This window comes from Ixodes scapularis, unplaced genomic scaffold, assembly GCF_016920785.2.
Source record: "Ixodes scapularis isolate PalLabHiFi unplaced genomic scaffold, ASM1692078v2 PGA_scaffold6__148_contigs__length_123643588, whole genome shotgun sequence".
NCBI classification, from domain to species: Eukaryota; Metazoa; Arthropoda; class Arachnida; order Ixodida; family Ixodidae; genus Ixodes; species Ixodes scapularis.
The window spans coordinates 73,433,474-73,458,439 of record NW_024609881.1 but is presented as its reverse complement, the minus strand read 5'-3'; positions in this window follow the sequence as shown (position 1 = coordinate 73,458,439).

Here is a 24,966-nt window from a genome sequence, read left to right as displayed (position 1 = left end):
GCTTGAAGACAAGGGTCCCGATGAGAGACCATTGGAACAACAGACGGGTGTGTTGAAGGTACTCGGTCTGACGTGGAAGCCGAATGAAGACAGCCTTTCCTTTTCGGCAGAACACGTGATTGAGTTTGCCCGCCAACGAAGAAACACCAAGCGTTTCGTGCTCCAGACGACAGCACGACTGTATGACCCCCTTGGTTTCCTCTCCCCCTTCGTGGTGCGAGCCAAGATCTTGTTTCAGGAAATCTGGAAGCTGAATCTGCGCTGGGATGATATACTGCCGGAAGAACTGATGAGTGACTGGAACAACTGGTGCGACGAGCTCACCACACTTCAGCAAATTAACGTGCCCAGATTCTACGACAGCGAACTGAAGGGCAACGTTGTACATCGAACGTTGCACGTATTCTCGGATGCCAGCACCTCCGCATACGGATCGATGATCTTCATCTGCTCAACGGATGACCACGGAGAAACGACCGCGACACTCTTACTGGCTAAGTGCCGCGTGTCGCCCCTGAAGGAAATCTGCCTTGCTAGATTAGAGCTCATGGCATGCTTGATTGGATCGAGGCTGTTTAAGTACGTAAGGACACACCTGGAAATCAAAGTGGATGAAGTCCACTTCTGGACGGATTCCATGATCGCTCTGCATTGGATTAGGGGAGAGCCATCCAGGTGGAAGACGTTCGTGAAAAATAGAGTACAAGAAATTCAAGCAAACAGCGAGAAGGCAATGTGGCACCACTGCCCGGGGAAGGAAAATCCTGCCGACCTGATGACATGAGGGTTGTCCGCGGATCGACTGCTGTCTGCACCGCTCTGGTGGAACGGGCCAACTTGGTTGCTACTGCCCGCGACAGAGTGGCCTGGGGAGAGTGACGAGGAGCTTTCCCACGACGGGCTCGAGGAGAGGACTACAAGAGCAGAGCTCTTCGAGGTAACTGCAACTGTACCGGAAGAGTTGCTGGATATCTCAAGGTTCAGCTCGGCCTTGAAACTCCACAGAACAACGGCCTGGATTTTACGGTTCATCTATAAATTCAGATCGTCAGAAAAAAGGATGGGACCACTGACCGCCGAGGAGATCCACGTAGCGCAAACACACTGGATAACGAGAGCACAAAGACCAGCGTTTTCCTCCGATATTGATTGTGCAGCAAAGAGAATGTCGCCCCCACCTGGGTCGCTCTTGCGTGACTTTCGCACTTTCATCGATGAAGAGGGATTGCTGAGGATCAGCGGTCGACTCCAGTCATCGAACCTGACGCAAGAAGAACGCCACCCCATTGTACTGCCTAAGGAGCATCGATACTCAACGTTGCTGACTATCGACGCCCATCGCCAGGTACTGCACGCGGGAGACAGGGACACTCTCGTGCAGATGCGCGAGAAGTACTGGATCCTCCGCGGAAGACAGCTGGTAAAGAAAGTAGTGCGTGCGTGTGTGACCTGCCAGCGACTCAACGCGACTCCTGCAAGTGCTCCAACGGGACCCTTACCGGCGGATCGTACAACGCGAGCGGACCCGTTTGAAGTAGTGGGCACAGACTTTGCGGGACCCCTGTATGTTAAGGCGAACGACCTCACCAGCAAATGTTACGTCTTGTTGTTTACATGTGCGGTTACCCGAGCGGTACATTTAGAGTTAGTGACAGACATGTCGACAAAGAGCTTTCTGTATGCCTTTCGCAGATTTGTGTCGCGGAGAGGGGTATGCCGCGTCATTTATTCGGATAACACTTTGAAATTTAAACGGGCCTCAAAAGAACTAAGGGAACTGTGGAAGACACTCCGACACCCTGATGTGATTCAGCATTTTGCCAATGCTGGCATAGAGTGGCGATTTATTGTCGAACGAGCGCCATGGTGGGGAGGTTTTTATGAGAGGCTCGTGCGCTCAGTGAAGGTGTCATTGGAGAAGGTGATCGGAAAGAAATGCCTCGGCGCAGATGAATTGGCCACGGTTCTCACCGAAATTGAAGCCGTGGTGAATTCGAGACCATTGACCCTTGTATACAACGAGGTGGGAGAGGGCGACCCTCTCATGCCTGCGAGCTTTCTAATCGGTAGACGGCTGACGGCGCTGCCGGCGGCCGGGGGAGAGCCGCTCGCTTCGACACCGGAGACACTTCGCGGTCTGTGGCGAAAGCGAAAACGGATCCTAAATTTATTTTGGGGGACGTGGGGGGCGGAATACCTCCGAGAACTGAGGTCTGCTTATGCTAGTCACCAAAAGCAGCCCCCTCCGCCCCGAGTGGGCCAGTTGGTCCTTTTGAAAGAGCCACTTCCACGACTGCTTTGGAAGCTTGGAAAGGTTGAGAAGGTATTTCATGGACGCGATGCAAGGGTTCGTTCATGCGAGATTCGCGTACATCGCGGTACAGTATTGCGAAGGCCAGTGCAACTAATCTACCCCTTAGAAATGACGGAACTCTAGAATGTGCTCGCGCCCATTCGGTGGGGAGTGTGTTGGAGCTTTCGCGAGGACGGCATCGGATTCCCTCTGCGGGGAGGATGCACGCGAGGAGCGAGCTGAACCTCATACCACGGCTTGTCTCGGCGGAGACGATTTACGATCGCACGCGGGGGTCGAGATGTAAACTTCGTACCCGCAGCGGCCGGATGCAGCCGCGAAGATCAACAGCTGGGAAAGTGGAGACGGACAGAACGAAAGCTGGAACGCTACCGATCGGAGAACGAGAAAGTGGCTCATCTGCTTGGAACGTGTGTGTAGTATGTGTAGTTTAAAATAAAAGTGTTGGGGTTTGTTGAGACTGATCGATATCTCGGAACGCCAAGAAGCAACAATTCCCTCAACAGCATTAGCTAAAACAACTCCTAAATACCTAAATTCTTCTACTTTATTGAGTTCGATTACGCCTATAAAATAGCGGAAGTCTGAGACCTTTTTTTTATTTGTAATACAGCAACAGACAGTTCTATCAAAAGTAATTACCATACCCCAATTCTTACTCCACGACAAGATGTCTTCCAGGGACTGGTTGAGAATTTCCTGGTCTTGAACTAAAGCCACTTTGGAAAAGACCATGCAGTTGTATGCAAACAATTTAACTTGAACCGAAGGAGGGAAATTTGTTGCTATATCATTTATATAAATTAAGAATAAAAGGGGCCCTAAGATTGATCCTTGGGGTACTCCTGAGTAAACGGCTAACGGAGGAGAGTAAACTTTATTACAGCTAACATACTGCATTCTTCCTTCTAAATAAAAATGTATCCAAGATACCAAAACCTGATTTAATCCCAACAAGTTTAATTTGTGCACTAATTTGTCATGGGTTACCCGGTCAAATGGTTTAGAGTAATCCATAAATATTACGTCAAACTGACTTCGTTCGTTTATTGCTGATGCAAACTCAAGTGTGCACTCTATATGTTGCGTAACTGCCGAAAGACCCTGCCGAAACCCCTGCTGGTGTTCATACAGTAAGTTATTTTCCCCTAAGTATTTATTTATATGTTTTGAAATTATGTGTTCCAAAAATTTGCAGCATGTCGTTGTTAAGGATAGGGGGGGATAATTTTGAATGTCCATCTTGTTTCCGGACTTGTAAATGGGCACAATTTTCCCACAAAGCCAGTCTTCTGGTAACTTGCTCTGAAGAAGGGACGCTTGAAAAATTAAATATAAATACCGCGAAACCCACTCTGCATATCTTCTCAGGAATGCATCGGGGATATTGTCTGGTCCGGATGTTTTCTTATCGTTTATATTCAAGAGTAAATTAAAAATACCACTTTCAGACAAAACCAACTCTGACATTGGTGAGTCGTTGGGTACGAAGACAGGGTCTACCTGTGGGTCACGTAACACCGTAAAGACAGACTGGAAGTATTTGTTGAATTCTTCCGCAATCGCAGAAGGACAAGAGACAACTTCATTATTGAATAACACTTGCGCAAGTTCTTCCTTCGGAGTCGAAAATAAACGCCAAAAGTTCTGTGGGGATTCCCTCAATAACCGTGAGAACACATTACCACAGTAGCTTTCCTTTGCTTGCGTCACAAGATCCTTTAACTGTCGTCCCAAATTTGCATAGATCTCAGAGGTGTTTCTAGTTTGTTTTGTCTTCGGCGTTTTATCTTTCGTTTTAGTTGCAAAAATTTCTCTCGTTATCCAAGGATGCCTTCTTTGTGCTCTCACTTTCCTTGAAGGAACAGAACGACATATACAGTGGGATACAATATTTTTAAACTTTCTCCGCAGCTCGTTGACATCAGATAGATGACTGAAATGATCAAAATGCTCTTCTAAGCAGTCAAATGGCCTAAGTTGCTCTTGCGCCATAAAACCCTTCTAAGTAGTCAAGAACAGACACATCATCCGCGTTTTGGAAATCGGGAACTAAATATTCGGGACGGGTGTTTTGGGATGTTTTTTTCGAGAGTTCGGTGAAAATGCCAAAATCTTATGATCTGACACTCCATCTATGATATCAATCTCGTCCATTTCAACCATACTGCTAACAAGAAATAAGTCTAATTTTGCTTGACCAGTATTTGTTTCTCGGGTCGGACCGATCACTAACTGTCTCAGGTTTAAACAAAGCAATATCAAGAAGCAGTACTGAGGACAGTACCTTAATTTTACCCACTCGGCTAGTTGTCCAATTAATACCGGACAGGTTAAAGTCCCCTCTCAAATAATTTTTGCTTTGTCAGTAAATTGCAGAGCTATGTAGTCGTATAAATTTTCTAAACACTTTGGCGCGGTATTTGGGGGCCTATAAACGGCACCTATAATAAATGTATGTCCGTCGATTGTTACTTTACACCATAATACCTCACCGTTGATAAGGCAATTTACTGGAACCAAATCTACCTTGTCTTTAAAAATGATAGCCACCGCCCCGCCTCTTGATCCTGTCTTTCCGAATCATTTTGTATGGAGGTGGGACAATTTCATTGTCCCCAATACCATTTTGCAGCCATGTCTCCGTAATAACAACAATGTGAGGGTCATGAAACAACAAAATCATTTCTAGTACGTCTACTTTATTTAATATACTTCTAGCATTGAAGCTCAATATCTTAAATAATTTCAGCGGGTGCTTACTAAATGAGTTGTGGCGTCACTTATTGTTAGGGTGAGCTTGTTGTTTGTTTGCCTTACACATCTACCCATTGATATCATCTCACAAAAGAAATATTGTCGCCCATCTTTATCCTATCATGAATTAGAAAAACATTTCTTCGTTATCACGGTGCCGCTTGCTGCATTCCCACAATTTCTTGCGCCTTTGAAGTGTCATCCAGGAATAGTCGTGTTCCATTGTTATCTTACTCCCTTTCAGTAGTCTGCGTTTCTTTAGAAGATTATCTTTTTCTGCGGAATCCAAGAATTTAACGATGACAGGTCGATCCCTGTTCGTTTTTCGTCCAACGCGATGCAAGCGTTCGACAGCGTTAACACGAATTCCAAGCGTTTCTTCAAAAACACCATCTAGCAACTTTGATTTTAACGTATCTGGCATTTCATTGTTGTCTTCCAAATCCCAGAAACCATAAAGTTATTGCGGCGGCTATAATCTTTTAGACTGCGAAGCTTCCTCTGACACTCAAAAAGGTCTTGCATTGACGAGATGCCTTGTTGACGACCTACGACTTGATCTTTAACCTCGTTTGTGTCTTGGACTATTACTTCAATCTGTTCAACTCTTTTAGCTAAGCCGTAGAACTTGCTTTCAAACTGTTGCTGGCGAGTTTTTATTACTACCGAGATCATTTATAATCACGTTTTGTGTAACCAGAATAGCTTTCACCATTGCCTCCATCGTAAGTGGGGTATCAGTGCCCCCCTCATCAGGTCCCGGATTCGATTCAATGTCCCCGCATAACAATAGGTCAAAAGTGACATCAATACACTCCTGCAACAACAACACACACTTCCTTGCCTGAGCACAGCGCCAAATAAAACGTATGAGGCAACAGTCGGCTCCAACGTTTTTCACACAAGACTCGGCGATTGAGAACGCATTCCTTTGATGCTCTGATGAAAACCGCCGCCATCATCTCTTTCCTATGTCTACTGAATACGCGCAAGCGAGCCGATAGCGTTATTTGAGAATAAAAGAAGCGAAATATACTTCTTTTTCAGATTTTATCATTTTGTGTCACTGGGAAAGTGTCGGCCCGTTGTGATTTGCGACGCGTCGAACGCACACAGGCTTCGTATAGGCATTTTCGAGCGCAAAGAAAACGAAAAACATGAAGGTGCGTCGTAGTCGTGGCCGCTTACAATTGCAGGGAATACGCTTTGAATTCGAGATCAGAGAAACTCTCGCAGGTTAAATGACGTAAGAACAAACACAGAGCAGCGTTGGACTTGAATCATTTTCGAGTATCAAGGTGCCGAAAGCTTTTAAGGCTGGTTTATACATTTACGTGCCAGTGCGTTCTGACGGACAGAACCAGCTTTTAAGCCGCTTATGACCGCCATCCTCGCTGCTGCGCAGCCTGTCGTAAGCAGTCACAAGAGGCTTAAAAACAGGTGGTGTCGGTATCGCAAGCGTGTGGATCAGCTTTTACTGAGGATCGAGATCGGGAAGCGCGGCGGTGAGAAGGCGGGGAGGTGGCCAAGCCGCTGCGGGTCAAGGCCATAGGGGGTAGAGGCCTGAGTGGGCAGACGTATAATGTCTGTAATCTGTCTACAACTTGTGTTGTCACAGCCTAAAAAAAAAGTTGTTCTTCGATTTCCGCACGATGACGTCGTACAAGTGTCACGCTGTCGACGGCCGCGATCCTGGCGGCGTCTCAGCAGCAGTGATGAGTGTGGCAGGTGCCTGTACTTCTGAAGGTCACTTTCCTGCATGCATCCTTGGGGTACCCCAAGGATGCTACCTTGGGGTACCCCAAGGTAGCTTTCTGGCAGCACTTCAACGACCGGTCGCCAGGATCACGACAACCCACAACATGGCACACCGGGTTTCGTGACGTCATTTTTTGCTCCTTCGGGAGCACTTTCGATGCACGGGTGAAACGGGACGCTGAGGGAGTCGCGTTCGAGGCGCCGTACTTTATCTGCCGAAGCGGATCGGCGCGCTTTCTGTAGGCGCAGCAAGCTCCCAATACATATCTGTAGGGCAATCTATGGGCTTTGGAAATGTTGAGCTTTTATCAGAACAATTTGTTAATATTCATGTACGTGTTGTGTTAATATATTGTTCCGTTCTTTTTTCTTTTACCCTTTGAGATATTTTTTACGTATACCTCGGATGTGGGAATATTCTTACAAACTTGTATGGCATACTCTTGCCTTAGCACTTAAAGAGCCACCTAAACTAAAAAGAAAACATTTTTATTTATCTTCGGAGATTTATCGCCACCTGGTACAGTGGCGAATCGAGCGTTTTTTAAATATATAATCCTCAAGAGCGCGGTGGCTTATACTATGTTGGTGTCTACGCAAAAAGCGCAAAAGATAGAGGCCAGGGTGATCGGGAGGAGAGAATAGCCGCATATGACGCAGATTGTTTCATTCCACGGGTTTTCTTTTCTTCTTAACCTCTCCATTCTTGGTGCACCTACCTAAATTTGCTGGTAACGTGTAGCTTTATAGAGACGTTTCTCGTATACCGAGATTTTGCTATTCACACACCGGCGAAACAAGTGTACATCTCAGTACCAGCACCACATACGACGCTGGTGCTTGAAGGCATTACAAAATAATGCTCTTATCTTGAAATACGCAAGAAGAGCAATATCATAATAAGACATATGTGGAGATAAACATATGGTTGATTTGAATGCATGCATAGTGCCAAAGACACTCATATTGAGAGGAACGCTTCCACTACGATGAAGCTCTATAGCGATCTTGGCGCGAGTGGTTCAAAATACCCCTCCGAAGCTTCGGAGATTTGAATAGACCGAAATGAAAATTGCCATGGCAACATGACTGATCAAGTAATCACTTCGTGAGGTGTTTTTTTTTTTTTTTTTTTTTTGTGTGGTGTCATTATCTGTTTGCGTCCTTCTAGAAGCGGGGAATGCAATGGCGCTAATTTGCCAACATCCAGCGACTTAACCTGCAACTATAGTTAAGAGCGACGTCAAAGCTACATGAACGCACATGTACATGCTCTGACGAACCCTCTCATTACAAGCCTCCCTGTTTGGCCACTTGGCAGGGGCGCTAAATGCACGATGCTCGATTTTATAGCGTTTACTACACTTGCACTTCAAGCGAAACAGAGTTTACACATGCTGCGACCTTGCGGAAGGCTTTACCTATTTATTTTTAAACCCCTCAACGAGTTATCCAGACGGAGGCTCCGCACGATTTCCGGAGCAGGAGGTTTTGTTGCTATAGTGGTTGAAGAAGTAGAGCAATGGAGGGCACTCAGCTATGGTGCCCACATGCGTGTGTGTATGAAGGCACTCTACACTTCGCAGTGAGCGATTGCCAGAGTGTGCCTCGTATGTTTTGCATGAAAACCTGCCCTAGAAAACCTAGTTTGTATCAGCTTCATAACGCCAAAATCATTTTGTATAATATTTAATATAATGTTCCGGAGATAACTCGGGATAAGTGGATGCCAATATATACGCTGCATGACGCGAAGGAAAGGCAAATGTCTTTAGTAAGAGCTTGAATAAGAAGGTATACACGAGTATCTGCCGTTACTGGGATGATGCGGTGTAAAGCCCCTTGATAAAGACGATTTTTCACAAATATCGCCGACCATCTTTGTGGAAACACGCAAGACAAGTGCCGCGAGCGGGTGCTCCACCTCCACTTCCTTTTAATTGCCGCTTATTTCAGTGCTGCGCCGCCATTCGCTTGCAATGGGCGCTCGAGACATGGGCATTGTGCTCTGGCGCATTTGACGCTACCTGCAAGACAAATGCAAACACCTCGAAGAGATTTAGTACGGTGTTGTTCAACGTTCGCGGATGCATGGTTTTGTAGCAACGAAGATTCCAGTAACAATGCTGAAGATTCGAGCCTGAAAGTCATCGAGTCGTCACCTCTTCTACTGCAGTCTGAATGCGTCTGTTGTCTTGCGAATACTAGTTGCGGTGAGCGCAGAAAGAGAAAGCAGACGTGGAGCATAAAATGTGTATTTGGTAAGGAACATCTGTACAACGTTTTTTAGTACATTCGTTTGGGGCTGAAGCTTTATACTGTACGATTTCGAGTGACAGCGACCAGTCTCTGTCGTTCGTTGTTTCATTTGATGTGGCCGTGCATCATTCCCCTAAAAAAACTCAGAGAGTCTCAGTAGATGTCGGCCAAGTACATTTCTGTATCAACATAATCCAGAGTCTTTCAATCAAATTGAATTCCATTCAGGTACAACTTTTTAATCGCAAATTTAACTCTTCGCATACCGTATACACGAGATTAGTTTTCAAGCCGGTAGCTGCATACCACAGTTCTTGAACTTTCAAGGCAGGTTCACACATTTACGTTGGTCGCGTGCGCAGCGACCAAAACGACAGAAATGACCAGAACACCGGGACTTAACAGAAAACATTTTTGACGGACATCCGTCTGGTTAGGAATGATTTAAAAATGAAACTTTGAACTCTAAATTCGCTTTAATAAAGCAAAGGTCCCGACGCTTTGGGGCCACTTCGGCCCCTTCATCAGGGACGACTGTTTCTGTCCCGCGGAACGGCCTGCTCACGAACCTGAAAACCCCCGGGTGCCTAGCAAAGATTCAGACGATTGCTTCACAAAGCTATCGTTTGCATTGTTTGCCACGTTCCACATGTGGAAAAGATGTCCCGGTATTTTTGTCGTTACTGTTGTTTCGGTCGCTCTGAACGACACCAACCCCACTGTCTGAACCAGACTTTATAGCTACGAAAAAATCAAACTTCCAACACCGAAAAGCAAACGTATTGAAATGTCTCACGAATGAGCTAATCGTAAAGGCTGAACCGCATGTAGGTGATTTAGCGAGTGACGAGACTGTGTTAAGAGCGACGAGACACAGCAGTCATGTCGGCTTGTGGAGAAAATAGAATCACACTTCATTGTCTTTCATGTACACTCGGTCTGGTAGTGGCAAGCGGCACAATGCCACGAAAGCGGCACGTGGTGACGACACCATCTACATCTTCCCTTCCCATAACAAGTTGTTAGTTCTAAATAAAAGGTTAATTCATACAGTACCTGTACAAATCAGGACTCGGCAGAAATGCGGGCTTTCTCTGGTCTCGGAAAACGCGCGGGCATTTGTCGCCGTCTTGAGCTTCTCCTGAGCTCAGGCACGGGCTGCGGCGGCTCGGTGAAGGCCCTGAGACCGACGGAGGTAAAACAACAGCTGCTCGAAGGTGCTCTCGCATACGGCACAATGTTTCCTTGTTGTTTGTACGAACATTGTAGGAACGAGGGGTTCACGCTCGCCCTACTACAACGGCTGGAGCCTTTGCGCATGAATGCGTGTCGTACACAGACACCGGCGTGGCAGTCTTCAAGTCTGGCAGTAGATTATTTGTCCTGTTGTGGTATTTGCGCTGGAGGTCTCTAATCTCCCGCGGTCGGTCTTGTACCTCTCTGGGGGGAAGGGTGCTGGGCATCAAGTTGTTTGATGGTACTGGCAGCACCGTCCTTGTCTGCCTTTTTATGAGTCACTGGACTGGAGACTTTGGACGGTCGTCCCTCGGTCTGTTCTTTTGTTCTAGCAAAGCGCTGAGAAACTCTGGAAACTTAAAGGAAAACTTGTTCAGGAGTTTTTTTTTTATTCTTGTACAGCGCGCACGGCCATTCCGTTTGACTTTGGATAATACAGACTTGAAGTAACATGCGTGATTCCGTATTTACTTACAAAGTCTTGGAATTGATGGCTGCTGTGATGTGATCCATTGTCGCTGCATAATTTAACTGGCAGCCCGTGAGCGGCGAAGACTTCCAGGCAGGCTGTGATGGCCGCAGTCGCTGTTGTCTGTCGAAGCACCTTGACTTTAAAAAAGAATGAATAAAAATCAACCACAACTAAGAAACCTTGACAGTTGTGATGAAACAAGTCAGTAGCTACAACTTGCCATCGCAGACTGGGGATGTCGTGGTTAAGCATAGGGAGTTTTGCCTTTCTCGGCTTGAACTTTTGGCCGGTGCTACAGGTCTTCGCCAACTCTTCAATGTCGCTATTGCATGATGCCTGGCCAGTGCACCACGCTTCTGGCCCTTGCCTTCATCTTCTCAGCGCCCCATTACCGGCATGCTGAGTGACTCAATATCTCGCGTCTTTTTCCCGCTGGAATGATCAACTTGTTACTTTTAAAAACCATGCGGTCTGTCCTGCACATGTAGTTCGTCTCGGTAGTCCCAGTAGCAGCGAACCTGTTGGTCTTGGGAAACTGAGCTTTTTTACTTCTGGCCAACAGTAGCTTGCGAACTGCTGTAGTTGTGCCATCGCCGGGTTCTTGTTAGTTTCCTGCGCAATGTACGCCAGCCGCTGATCAGATAGAGGCACATAGTCGAGAAATTTTACGTTAAAATGTTCAGATTCTTCCTGGAGTTGTGTTTTGCTTGGAAACCGCGACAAGGCATAGGCAAGAAAAAGCTCCTTTCCTGGCTTGTACGTGACGTTTATCGGGTATTTCTGTAGGTTTACCCGCATTCTTTGCAAGCGGAGAGGATACTGGTAGTGTGGATTTCTGAAAATAGACTCAAAAGGTCTGTGATCTGACTGGACGATTACTTCTGGCTGACCGAAGATATAATCTTAAAATTTCGTGCATCCATGCACGATAGCAAGCCTTTCTTTCTCGATCTGCGCGTATCGCGGTTGGGTCTCGGTGAGCGAACCTGACGAATACGCTACTGGCTGTCCGTCTTGAAGAATCACCACATCTACACATGTCTGACTGGCCTCTACTGGGAGAGTCACCGGCTTGTTTTTGTTATGACAGGCTGGCACTGGAGCGTGCCTGAGCGATTCTCGCAGTGTTTCCAAAGACAACTGTTTCCGTTCCGTCCAAATAAAAGCGGTATCACTTTTAGCAGCTCTCGCCGCGGAGCGGTAACTGTCGACATGTTTGGTATAAAGCGTGCCACAAAATAACCATTTCAAGAAAGATTTGCATCGGTTTACTGTTTTTGGCTACGGTATTCCCATGATGTCTTAAAGTCGCCCGGGATCTAAGCTTAGCCCTTCGCCGGTGATGACGTGGCCAACGTACCGGACTTGCTCCTGCAGGAACTGGCACTTTTTGTTGTTAAGTTTAAGGCTGTGGTCCTGGCAGCGCTCAAGTACTTTTCTCAAATTGTCGCAATGCTCCTTCTTGGTTTGGCCCTATTCATGAATATCATTCATTACTACGGAGACAACTAGAAGCCCGTCCAGCACTCTATGCATCGCCCACTGGAAGACTTCTGGCGCTGTCAATATGCCAAAAGGCATATGAATGGGCCGGTATCTGCCGTAAGGTGTACTCATTGTGCAAATCCTGGAGCTCTTTTCGTCCAACTTGATTTGCCAAAACCCAGATGCCGCATCGAGTGTTAAAAAGTACCTTGCTCCACTGAGGCTGGGTGCAACGTCTTCCAACGTCAGCATCGGGTAGTGCTTTCTGAGGAGGGTTTAGTTGAGGTCTGATGGGTCTAAACATGTTATTACCTTTTCATTTTTGGCAACAACGACCATGTAACTTGATAACTCAGTGGGTTCTGTTACCTTGACGATGGCCCCGCGTCAGTTTCTATCTGTTGTTGTTCACCTTTTACCCGGTCTTGAAGGGCGACTGAAGCTCCTCTTGCCGGTTTGATCACCCCGTGCGATTCCGGCTTCAGTTTCGTGTGGTATACCAAACCTTAAAGCTGGCCTAGTCCATGGAAGATGCCTTCATAAGGCCGAGCTGCTATGTACAGTTGGTCACTGTCTTCAAGTGCTGCTACGCGGATGATATCTGAGGCGTTCGGCTGTCCCACCGCTCAATGTAACTTGGACGCCTTGTTCCGTCACGAAGAATTGAGCTTCGCAAGATTTCTCGTCCTTCTGCAGCCTTAGAAAAATCATCTCGGAAGCCTCATTCGTGTGCCCAAAGGACGTTTTCAAAACCACGACGCACGGTTGTGCTCGTTTGGTCGCGACCTTTCCAACCTGATCCTTTGAGATGACACAGCCGTTGGGCCCCGTGCCGAGCTTGCACATCACAGGCGTTCCCTCAATCTCGGCGGTGAGCAACCAGCGGTGTTCTCTTCAGATGCCGTCTACAGTCAGAGTCTGCAATCAGTAGTCTTCATCTTCGTGAGCTTCCAGCTGACGAAGATCTTTCTTCGTGTGATTTCCGCTTATTTTTGGTACTTGGACGCTTGTGTGCATATTGGTACTTGGACGCTTGGAAGTTTGGACGCTTGGACGCTTTTTGGTACTGGACGCTTGGAAGTTTGTGTGCATATTGTACTTTAATGCTTCATGTGCTTCGAATCGAGGTATTTTTTCTTCACAGACTCTCTTCCACAACAGACAACTTGCTATATCTTCGCCAGTTGCAGTGGAACCTTGGCCGTTCCCAAACGCGATCGGCCTTGCACCTTACACAACGCTGGTCCCCACATCAGCAACACGATGACAAAAAAATGAAAGCCGTTGGCAACTCCCTGTAACTCCGAATTAGAGCGCAACTCTTGAGGAGGAGGAGGGAGGGGTACTGAGGGGAGGGTATAGACCTCCTCCCTCCTCCTCATCTCCTTATCCCGCCTGCTACTCCTCCCTCTAAGCGGCGTCGCCGTCGGCGTAGCCGTGAGGTCACGTGACCTCACGGGGGTCATGTGACCGCACGGTTAAGCCGACGGCGACGGCGACGCCGCTCAAGCCGGAAACGGGTGCCTAAGAGCTGGGCTCTAAAAACAATAAACCAGTTTATTGTTCATCTCACCATTAAAAAAGTGCGAGATTTATAGTTATTAGTCTATTTTCCCATGTTATATTACTATCGCTTGGTTTCTTTCGCAGCTACAAAGCGTGCAGCCCAAGCGTTGCTGAGTGACCTGTCAGTACTGAGAAGGGGGGGGGGGGGGGGGGGGGGGGGGGGGGAAGGGAGTCGATATTGGTCAAATGATCTCCATCAAAACACGCGAATAATGGAAGTAGAGGATAGCACACAATCTAGAGGCATCAGTCCGAAGGAAAACCTACAATTTTTCACACTAGCAATTGTTCTGCGTCACGAAAAGCTCCAGTCAAACCACAGTAGTACACGCCGAGCAGCGCCGACGACGAGGCTGACGGGGGCACGTTCCTAGAGCTCAGAACAGCAGCGCTACGGTGTCGTCTACGCGCAAAATCTTCACGGGGCGGCCGCCGCTCTTGCCACTGCAACTCTCAAGAACACTGTAGCCTGGGTGCATCGCGGCAGCGGTGGCACGTAGCCAAACGAGCTGGTGATATAGGTCTATTATGCTTTTTATTAAGGACGGTTCACACATACAGCGGAGCGCTAAGTTAGCGCTACGTGAGCGCTCGAAGGAGCGCTCATGTGGCGTTTTCTCGAGCGCGTGATGGAGCGCTCATCTCGCGCTTCAGAAGCGCTTTGTTAGCGCTACAGAAGCGTTTTGTTAGCGCTCTCAAGCTCCTTGTGCCGTGCTTGCTGCTGCGGAACAGCGCGTGCTTGACGATTCCTTTGTTGTTGTGTTTCCTTTGCCATTGAAAGAAGAGGAAGTAAAAGAGCCGCTCTCCAAGCAAAGGGTCGGGCAGGCGATCCAGAGTCATGAATTTTGATCGACAAATTGATTGGGTACGACCTCATCGCTTTCTATTCGATATGCGCGACCCTGGTTTCAAAGACATGCAGGTAAAAATAATCGCCTTCGCTTTGTGTCTCGGTCCCTCAGCCTGGTTCGCCGGGTATTCGTCGGTATCTCGGTGGCTTAAAATTTCGCGTACCCAGAAGTCTCTTCTGGGCGTTAAAGGGTAACTGCAAAGAAACAAAAATTGTATTTTTAAACAGCCTAATTGGGACAAGCATGTCACAAAACAATTTTTCCACCCAAAACAAATTTTTTTTACAGCAATATTTATTGCGCGAGGCTGATTTTAGTTTGCGGCTATTTCGTCCGTTTTAAATCGCGCCCCACTAAGTTGGTATTCTACGTCACGTAGTGGCCGCTATACGTCACGGAGTGACGTATAACAGCCACTCCGTGCGCGTCGAAAGAGCGGGAGTTTCAAATGTGGAGAAGTTGTTACTCCGACTAAATTACCTCCTACGGCGTAAATATTGCTAGAAAAAAAAAAAAAAAAAAAAAGATTTGTTTTGTGACATGCTTGTCCCAATTAGGCTGTATAAAAAAAATGTTTTTTCTTTGCAGTTACCCTTTAAGCCGTCCACACACATATGCACTAATCGCTTATGTAAGAGCATTTGTCGCATTTCTATCTCAGCATCCCACATGTCCGCCATGGTGCTGCTGATGCACATCCAACCACAGGAACCGAAACCGCAGTGCACGCGCTAATCCGGAGCACCGCGGTACAAGAGGCGCTACTGAAGCGCAAACAAGGCGCTATTAAAGCGCTATTCATGCGCTATATTAGAACGAAGTCACGCGCTAGGAAGCACCACATGAGCGCTCCTTCAAGCGCTCACGTAGCGCTAACTTAGCGCTCCGCTGTATGCGTGAACAGGCCTTTTGCTGGACGCTGCTTAAACGTCGAAAACGTACAAAATAGTGCAGTTATTTTAATGTTCTTTTTGTATTCCGCCAGAATTTTCGTTCACGAGCCACGCGCACCTGGGCAACACTGAAAACTAGTCGCTTGCTCCCGTTGCTTTCAGGCGGTTTGCCTCGTCGCGCGACCGACCGAGCAACAACTGGTCCTCGTCGCCAACGCTTGTCTAGTCCCTAGCCAAATCGCAAACATTCGGTTTATACTTAATAATAATACCAGTAAAAAAGTAGAAAAAAAAAGCAACCTACGCGGTTTTAGAGGAGTCACTTGCGGAGAGTCCTACTTCCGACCGCCGCGATCTTTTTTTTTTTTTAAAGGTATGACGTCACAGATGCCGATTTCATTCGAAAACACGTCACGTACTGCGCATGCCCGCGTGGCTGGCTTAGTTTCGGTTTCGTTTTTTTAGTTCTAGAAAATAAAAGTACGCAGCTTCGGAGTAAAACACTAATTGGTCAGTACACAGACACCCAAATCAATCGCCACCCGTGAAAAATATAACTGCCGTTTTTGGCCTTTCGGTGGCCAAAAACCTGTGGCCGACAGTAGTGTGAAATGAATGACAAAAACTAAACGTAGGATGTCAGTGTCTTCATAGTGACATGCCACGGTGTCATGTAATGACATGGTATCACGTGATCTCAAAATGACCCCTGCAGCATCATGGTGTTACTTGATGTCAGTTTCACGTGGCGTCAGTCTCACGTAACATCACTTGATGTAACGTTACGTCACAGTGCCTCGAGAAACCACAACGACACGCGCCACTCTGACGTCAGCCCATGACGTAACTGTTTACACGAAAAAGAGGCACGATTCGCTTTTCGCAGTACGGGAATTTTTATGTGCCCCTGCATCGGTGGTCGGAACGCGTGGCTAGCATATTTCATGACAGAAGAATTTGGTCTCCCCGTCGGTTACAAGAAAGACCGCGGCAAATAACCGTACTGCACCGAACTTGCGGATTGGCCAATGCGTGAAAGGTGTTCAGTGTCTCGGCTTCGTGACATCCTTTAGTACTCATAAGCTAGTGATATAGGTTCGCTAATTTGAAATTTGAGGAATGGTGAAGAGCGTATATGCGCAGAGTGACCGTGTGCAGTCTGTGTGCAGTCTGTGCACAGCGAAGCGCGCAGCGACTCTGTTGTAGCTGTAGCTCACCTGAACAAGGAACAGTGAACTTTTTAGCGAGTTTGCCGGCGACGTGCGTGCTACGAATGGCTGTTTCTCATCCAGATGAATAAACCGTGAAATATACGATGTTAAAACTTACCTTTTCTCTGAAGTGGTCTCTGTCTTCGAAGTACACACGGGTGTAGTTATCCGTGTAAAACTGCGTTTTAGACTGTCTGTCATAGCCGTGCCTTTTGAACATTTCGAGGAAGGTTCTATTGCACAGCTGCAAGATATCAGTCAAATTTATTGTTTGTGTGTGCATCTTGGTTTCAAACTCCGTTCGTTGTTTCAGTCATATTTTGTTTAAATTCGCGCGATTTATTTATTTATATGAAGAGCCTTAGTTCGATGAAACGTAACGACGCTAAAGAACGAAGATAATAATACGCAATTATTAGTGTGGCTAAGAGAGTTATGGATCTGATTAGCACTTTTTAAATAGTCCGATGTCACCAAGCGCTTGCGGCATCTGTGACGCCACCGTGAATTTAGTTCATAGGAGGCAGGCGGCAGTGCACGAGACGGATCTTGCTGCTTCGTGCTCTGGACGAGGAGATCTCCTACGAGGTCATCGCTCGGTCAAAAATACTAAAGTTCCCGGCATGAATCGCAGCAGCGGTGGCGTGGTCAAACTGGGTGGTGAGATCGGTCTTTCGTTAATTAACGACAGGTGCGATGGAAGCCTGAAGGTGGTTTCATTCCAGAGAAGTTTTATGATCCAATTAAAAGGAAAGTAAATTAGTATTACACGCTTAGACCCCACTTCGTACTGTTGGTGGACACGTGGGGATATATAAAATGGTGAAATAAAAAAGCAGTTATCTACGCTCAGGTTAGCGTGGTGCATTTTATAGAAAAGAATGCCGAAATCGCTGCTGCCGCTTCGCTGATTCTCAACAAAATGTAGCGTTTAGCGCAGGGGTTCCGAAGGATCGGAATTCCAAACTCGCAACGGTCAGCGCACCGCTGTCTTCGGAGAGCCCGTCTGTTCACCCGGTCGTCGGCGGTTTCGGTAGCAGCCACCAGTTTCCCTTAATCGCCGCGTACACGAGCCGCATGATGTCGTCTGCGAAGGGCCAATCTCCCCTTCCGGGTGTCGGCTCTTTCTCGCAAACGGCGTCGTCGCTGGTCCCCGGTTTTACGTTGTCGCGAATGTTGTGCATACTGGGGAAACGAAACCCTATATGCCTTTGCCATCGTAAGAGGAGTGCGCGTCAACAGCGACGCGTCCTTGGAAGCGTGCAAGAAGACTCTTTGCGTTTGACGTAAGAAGTAAAGTGCGCGTAGCAAGGGAACGAACGGGGTGAAAGAGCACGGCGGGAAATGCGCCGCGACCTCACGAAAACAGTCCAGTCTAGTCTATGCCCACACCAGAACCGTCCAGACGAAAAACGGCTGCATGCACCGGGGCAACAAAAGTTGACGTATTTTTCCCAAATAAATTCATTAACATGCAGCCTTACGGGGAAACCAGGCTTGGCAGAATATCTGTACTTCGTGGAGGTTACGCTTTCCGCACGGGATTATGTACCCGTTCCATGGATTAACAGCGAGCAGGACAGGTCTATGAGCAAGAGGCCGTGCCAGCACACATGGCGTGCAAACGCGCTCCCTGCCCAAACGTTATGAACTGGCGAATTCTAAAAAATAATATCTTAGACAAAAAAAAAATATTGTTGAGCCCTAACATAATACGAAAGTACTCCTCCTTTTTCAGAAATCAATATTCAATGTAACAGAGCAGAGGACGCGCGTGCTCACCACAAGTACCGGCATGACCGAGCCTCTTGCTTGAAATAGCGCATGTTTCTCCAAGGTCCATAGATCGTAAAATCTCTCGTGTCTTTCATTACGCAACCTTAAGCCGGGGTCGCATTCCTCATAGATCGTACGATAGACAGTCTGCAAACATGATATCCGTGGTTCGAATGCCGCGCGCCAAGTTTTCGAAGCACGGATCTCACGGCGACTCGCCATCGAATCTGTATGCAGGCTGTCTTCTGTATGATGTACTAGCAGTGCGACCCCGGCTTGAAGGTCTCATTTGTAGTCCGCCATTTTGAAAGCGTTGAAGCGCAGTGGTCGACCTCAGGTACGCTACGTTGGCTGCGTTACGCCGGCTTACAATTCGTCACTTCTATAGCGGAGCTTGCTCGACGTCAGTGCACTGTGCCTGGAGCGTGCGCAGAATGTTCCAGTAAACTCGCGCCGACAGTGTCGTCAACTTTGCGAAGCTGGATGCGGCCGCGCCGCTTTTAGAGTTGCAGCTTTAGCACCGTTGCGCAGGTCTAGAGAGCGGACTCGCAATACATCTTGGCCTGGCGACCAAAAGCGGGGCCGGTTCGAAATATCTGTGAGTGCGTCAACGGTCGCCGGTCGCGTTCGGGCCAGCCCCAGCCACTCACATAAAAACCTCATGTCGAGCACGCGCGCGCGTGCACGCAAACATGTTAAAGTGGTTGTGGAGTACATAGCGAAGACATCGCTGCGCTCCAGGCGCGGCTTTCATTGATCATCGAGTGCAGGGCCAAAATTTACAGGTCATCACGTGCGTACGCTGCAACAGCGTACAGTGCACGCTCGCACGCGCACACGGTACGTCGAAAAGGCACTCAGGAAGAATGCACCCCAGCATTACCTTAACAATAAAAATATCGTGATCCCACGTAAGTATATGGCGGTTTTAGGTATATGCACTTATTTTTATAAAATTTACTTTTTGCTAAACGTTTCGAGCCGAGTTTATGGTGAGCAATAATATGAGTGACCTTTACTCTGCGAGACCGCAATATATTTCAAGCTCAGTGTTAGACGTTAGTGTACACAGCGTGTACATTAATGCTTCAACACCATCTTAAACGGTCCGCAAATTCTGGATTTTCAACGTATTATTTTGTAATTTGTTACTGTTGCTGCTAAGCAATAAACTGTTGGTATAAAAAAGATCAATGAACAAAACCACCTTGAAAAAAAAAAAAAAAGAAGAATCTCTTTCGGGCAAAGTATGCGGCGGCATTTGCTGACGGTGACAAAAAAAGGCGCTCACCGACTTGTTGCTGTCGACAAATAGCGCAACGTAAAGTACGAAAGGATGCGGTATACATCGCTCGATCATCTCCGTACAAGAAATGCGGGGAGACGCGCGCTAGGCGACCGAAAGGTTTGGGTATGATGTAACGACCGGTCGGAGGTTTTTCATGTTTCCTCGCGTTTCGATACATCTTCGGGAAAAACGAACGTGATATTCTGACGCGGCGCTGTTGACGCGCACTCTTCTTACGATGACAGGGGGCGTAAGCACACGATTTGGAGTCCCCAGTATATGCACAACGTAGGTGACAACGGAAAACCGAGGCGCAGACCTACGTTGTCACCCCTGGGCTAAATGCTTAGGCATATTTCATTGAGAATAGGGCATATCAGCAACAGCGATTTCGGCATCGTCGTTTCTTTAAAAACAAAAAAAAATATTGGGTTGTGTTTATTTTTATACAGCCTAGAACTTGGCCTGCGTCGACGGGCGACGAGTTTCCCAGCTGTAGATGAGCAATTGAGCCAGTGCAGTACAACCGCTAGCCTGGGGTTCTTTCACTTGCACCACGCAGTAGTGATCACGAACGCACGCCGGTACGACGCTCATCCAGATCGAAACGGGCAGGGGTGGGGATTGAACCCAGGATCCCTGAGTTCTGCAGCGCGAGCTTTCGCTCCACGTGCTCCGAGCTGGTGTGCCCTAACCACCTCGGCCATCGATCCCCCCTTTCTTTTTTTCAGCGAGGCAAGTTTAGGCGGTTATATTTCCACTCAACGCTGCCACCACACTGCCGAACATCTGTTGTGATCACAACGCGGAGTTGAGAAACCGATTTTTATGGAGCTTCTTAGGTGGGTTCGGAGTGTTAGTACAGGTGCTGAATATATTTGACTCTTACCTCGTGGCGAGGTATTCTTGTTATGTACTTTTTGTTTTGCCAAAGTAGGTGCACAGCTGCAGAAACGGAGAAGCAGAGAGGTCTGCCGTCCACCGCCTTCTTGTACTCTGGGAAGGTTCTCAATATTGACTTCTGCATGAAGAGAGGCGCCAAAGCAGGTTTCTATATAAAAAAAATAAAACCCTCTTTACACGCCGTAATGGGGCCGTCTGCTGATTTTCACTAAACCGCGGAGTGAAAAGTACAGTGAAATGACACGATACAAAGAGTAGGGAGGCCTTCGAGTTGTTCCTCTTCAAGAATGAAGTCTCTGGATCCTAGGAAAGTACCTCTATTGCCTTCCTCGTCTACAAAATATTTGATCGGCTTACCAAGAATGGAGAGGTTAAGGAGAAACTGATTGTTTCGTGAACCTAAATGGCGACCCCACGGAGAGCTTTGCGCTACTTTTCCCATAATCCAATGACTTTACTCAAGAACAACAAAGAAGCCCTTCGCTTTTATCGCCACCAGCGCGAGCGATTCCTGACTCCGATACCACCTCGGCTCCTCGTTGACTTCGAGGGTGCACTTTCAACTGAAGCAGGACCAAAAACAGCGTGCGCGTACATGCGGCCTGACCGTCTGGGACAGATTCTGCGCTTCTTGTTCGGTTAAAAAAGGTTGGGTATTATTTAATTTTTTTTTTTTTGCTACTCTTATGCAGTGTTTTTATATGTATATCTCGGTAAGCTGACTGTGAAGTATATACGGCCGCGATGTGATAATCTAAGTACTGCGAATTCCACGTACTCACGCAACGCACAGTGTCGTATCTCAGGCTCTCTTTTTAGTTCGACATATTTCTTCTTTTTCCAAAGGATGTCGTTACTTTCCCGTATGGAGGGGCTTTAATTTTAGGAAGTCGCCTCATCACGGGTCACGTGGTCATTAAAAAAGGCGAACCGCAGTCTGGCGACTTCTAAGGTGCTCAGATGTTGGTATTGCTTCCCTTATTTTCGGTATGGCCAACTCAAGACAGATAAACTTAGCCATTCGAAAGCGCGAGAAGAATTTCGTTTTTCGATTTCTGACTTCTCGAATATTATATTTTGACAACGCTTCAGATCCGGCTCAAGATGATGATCTTCCAATGGTAGATTTGTGGCAGCGTTGGTACCGTGAACGGCTTGCAGCTACGTCCCGACTACTTTGCCAAGGTCAGCGGATCTTTGCGGGAGTCCGCAGCAGCGCGCCACTTCAGTTTTTTTTCCTCGGCGCTGCGCATGAGCGGCGAGGTCGCCCGACACCCGAGCCTGGTACGGTCGGTCGGTCGGTTGTTTACGCGCGGGGGTGACGGGCGATAGGTGCATCTCGTACGCTCCTACATCGAATGGGTCAGGTGGGAACAGGCGAGACAGGAGTGCGACAAACGCGCTGCCATCCCTGGTCCTTCGAGGGAAGACGACCAAGAGAACAACAGAAATCCCGAAAAAGAAAGCAGCTGCAGGGTTAGCCCTGTTCATTTTGCCGTGGTGGATTATTTATCTTTGTACAATGCGCGCCTCCATGCAATAAAACCAAATCAGTCAAGGAACGCGGAGTTCTTTCTTTCTATTTGTTATATATACATAATGCGCTTGGGTTGCTTCTGATGCTAAACAGCAACTGTAGTGATTAGACGTCGGAACACTCGATTGACTTCACCAGATCAAACGCATTCAAGTTCAAGCGCCGTTTCCGGTGTTTCGTTTCAATAATAGAAATCCATCGAGCGAATGCCGATTTAGAGTTGTTGCACGAAGTGCGTATTCTCTTCCTTCGGGGATTTCGAAAACCGATCCGGACCTAGAAGGGGAATTATCCTTGAGCTGAGAATGTGCGAAAGAAAGCCTCTACCAAGAGCGGGGCGGGCGAGCGCTTGAGATTCGACTTCACTCACAACTCCACCCGTGCGCTAAGTTTGGCAGCGCTGGCTTTAAAACAGTCCTGGCTATGACTTGACTCGGGGCCACGGCTGCTTGTCCACACCTACTAAACATGTATCTCACTTCGTGGACTCCACTAAGCTTCTAGGAAGTCGGCTACAGTGTCCCGCGCTCGAGACCTTCGATTAAAAAACCACACATCCAGTCGTGATAATGAAGCTCGGGCTCCACACAATCCTCGTCGAAAGTCAAGAAAATCATCGTTAGCTGGACTTTGTCTCTACACGTTTCAAGGCCGTCTCGTCTGTCCACTGGGGAACGCCGAAAGGTAGCTATTGTCCAGCTGTTTTTGCAACCCACCATGTTCTCAATAGGATTAGGGGGAGAGTGCCAATCAGCTTTCCATTTATTTATGTCGTTTAGATTTCCAGTCGAGTTATGCGTGCAGACGCCTGCCACGTCCGCCTCCCTGCAATAAAAAAATCAGTTTATTAAAATAAAAATGAACGCTGCTCTGTAGTCACTGGAAGCTTGAGCAACACAGGGTGTGTCATACCAAGTACATGCAACCTACTTCGTGATTGGTTCTTGGGCGTTTTTTGTCGGCAAATTCCGTCATGTCATTGGCTGAGGATCAATAATGAGATGCATGAGTGTCGCTACGCTCTGCGTTTCGTAAGCTTGCAGTAACTCTCACAGGAGGAGCGTTTAACAGAACAGTCATTAACGACAGGGCGTAGAGTGAACGAAGAAACATAAGTATAAACAACCTTTAGAAAAACCATTGCGATGCTCAGAAACAAAAACTATGCCAGTGAAAATCAGAGCTCAGAAGACATCATATCCTGTGAGCCACGCATGTAAAATAACGTCACTTCAAAGTTTTGTCTGTTTTATCTGTCCAGTTTTAATCCACTCAGATGGCTTTTTTTTACGTTGAATGCGTTTAAGGTTTGAGAGTCTCGAAGTAGGTATGACAGAATTCCACTAAACGCACAAAAGAGCGTTACGAAATGTGTGACGCACATATTAAAGAAAAATAACATATATACAAAAGTGTTCAAAATTCATGGAGTCATAAAGCTAGAAGACAGGACGAAAGTTCGGACGTCTCTCAGCGCAAACGGCAGTCAGTACCTGAGGATTCAAATCCCGGCGCTTTACTCGTGTGCCAAGAGGAAGACTTGTTAACCAAAGGTTGCTTAGTTTCATGCCAAGTGCAGAAGCATGAGTAACCACGTCGCCATATTGCACGACCACATCACTTTATTTCATGCCACGACAAAAAGCTAGTGAGGTTCCAATATTTTTTATGAGAGTGAGGAAAGTAGCAGAAGCAACACCCTCCGTGTATTTTGTTTTTTTATCCCCAGGTTTAAGATAGATCAAATTGTTTAGGAGTACTATACCAACATTTTTATTCACGCGTTCAAAGACATTCCTTTACTTATGATGAATCTAAATAACAATCGAAGAAGTGGTGTAATTATGTGTGACTAAGGAATGTCTTTGAACGCGTGAATAAAACAAACAGTGCATTAAACTCATCTAGCATAAAGTTTCGCCGAACGTGGTCTTTCACTGTAATAGTTAGAACGGGACGTCTCGGATTCTTAGACTGCTTAAATTCGTTTTTCTTTTCCATCAGGTGACAATAGCTACGAAGAAAACGATGCATCACAGTTGGCGGCATCCCATTCTGCAACCTGGAAAAGTGCATCGTATACGACATAATAATAAAGCAAACACTTATCACATATAACCCTAACCTCACCCCCCCCCCCCCCACACACACACACACACCACCAAAAACAAATATCACGTTTGCGTTTCGACAGCTTAAGTTCCATCTGCTTTTGAGGTACGGCGACACTGGTTGACGCTGTAGATGATAATTTCGCCGTCGCACTACGACTACTAGCCTGCCAAGAAAACGCGTGGTGCTCCGCTTCAATGATTCTGCAGTGCCAGTACCAACGCCTGCCGAACTCAAATCTGTCGTAATTAAATGCAAGTGCTCTCGCGTTCAATGTGAGCTGAAACGGTGGTGCATGCTTCCTCGGCGCGCCCGTCAGTGTTTTAGAGATGTGTGGTTCAAACGTTACTGTATCTCTCACAAACGTCTGCAGAGCCGAAAAAGGCATGGTGGGCGCGAGCACGTGCTTTGGAAAGTGCCTCTGCGCGAGTTCTCGTGCCAACGAAGCAATCTGCGTAGTTAGGCTCACACGCCCGTACATTTTTTCTGCACTGCAGACACTTTTGAGATGAATAGGTAGGAATGGAATGCCCAGCTGGAGCTACCAT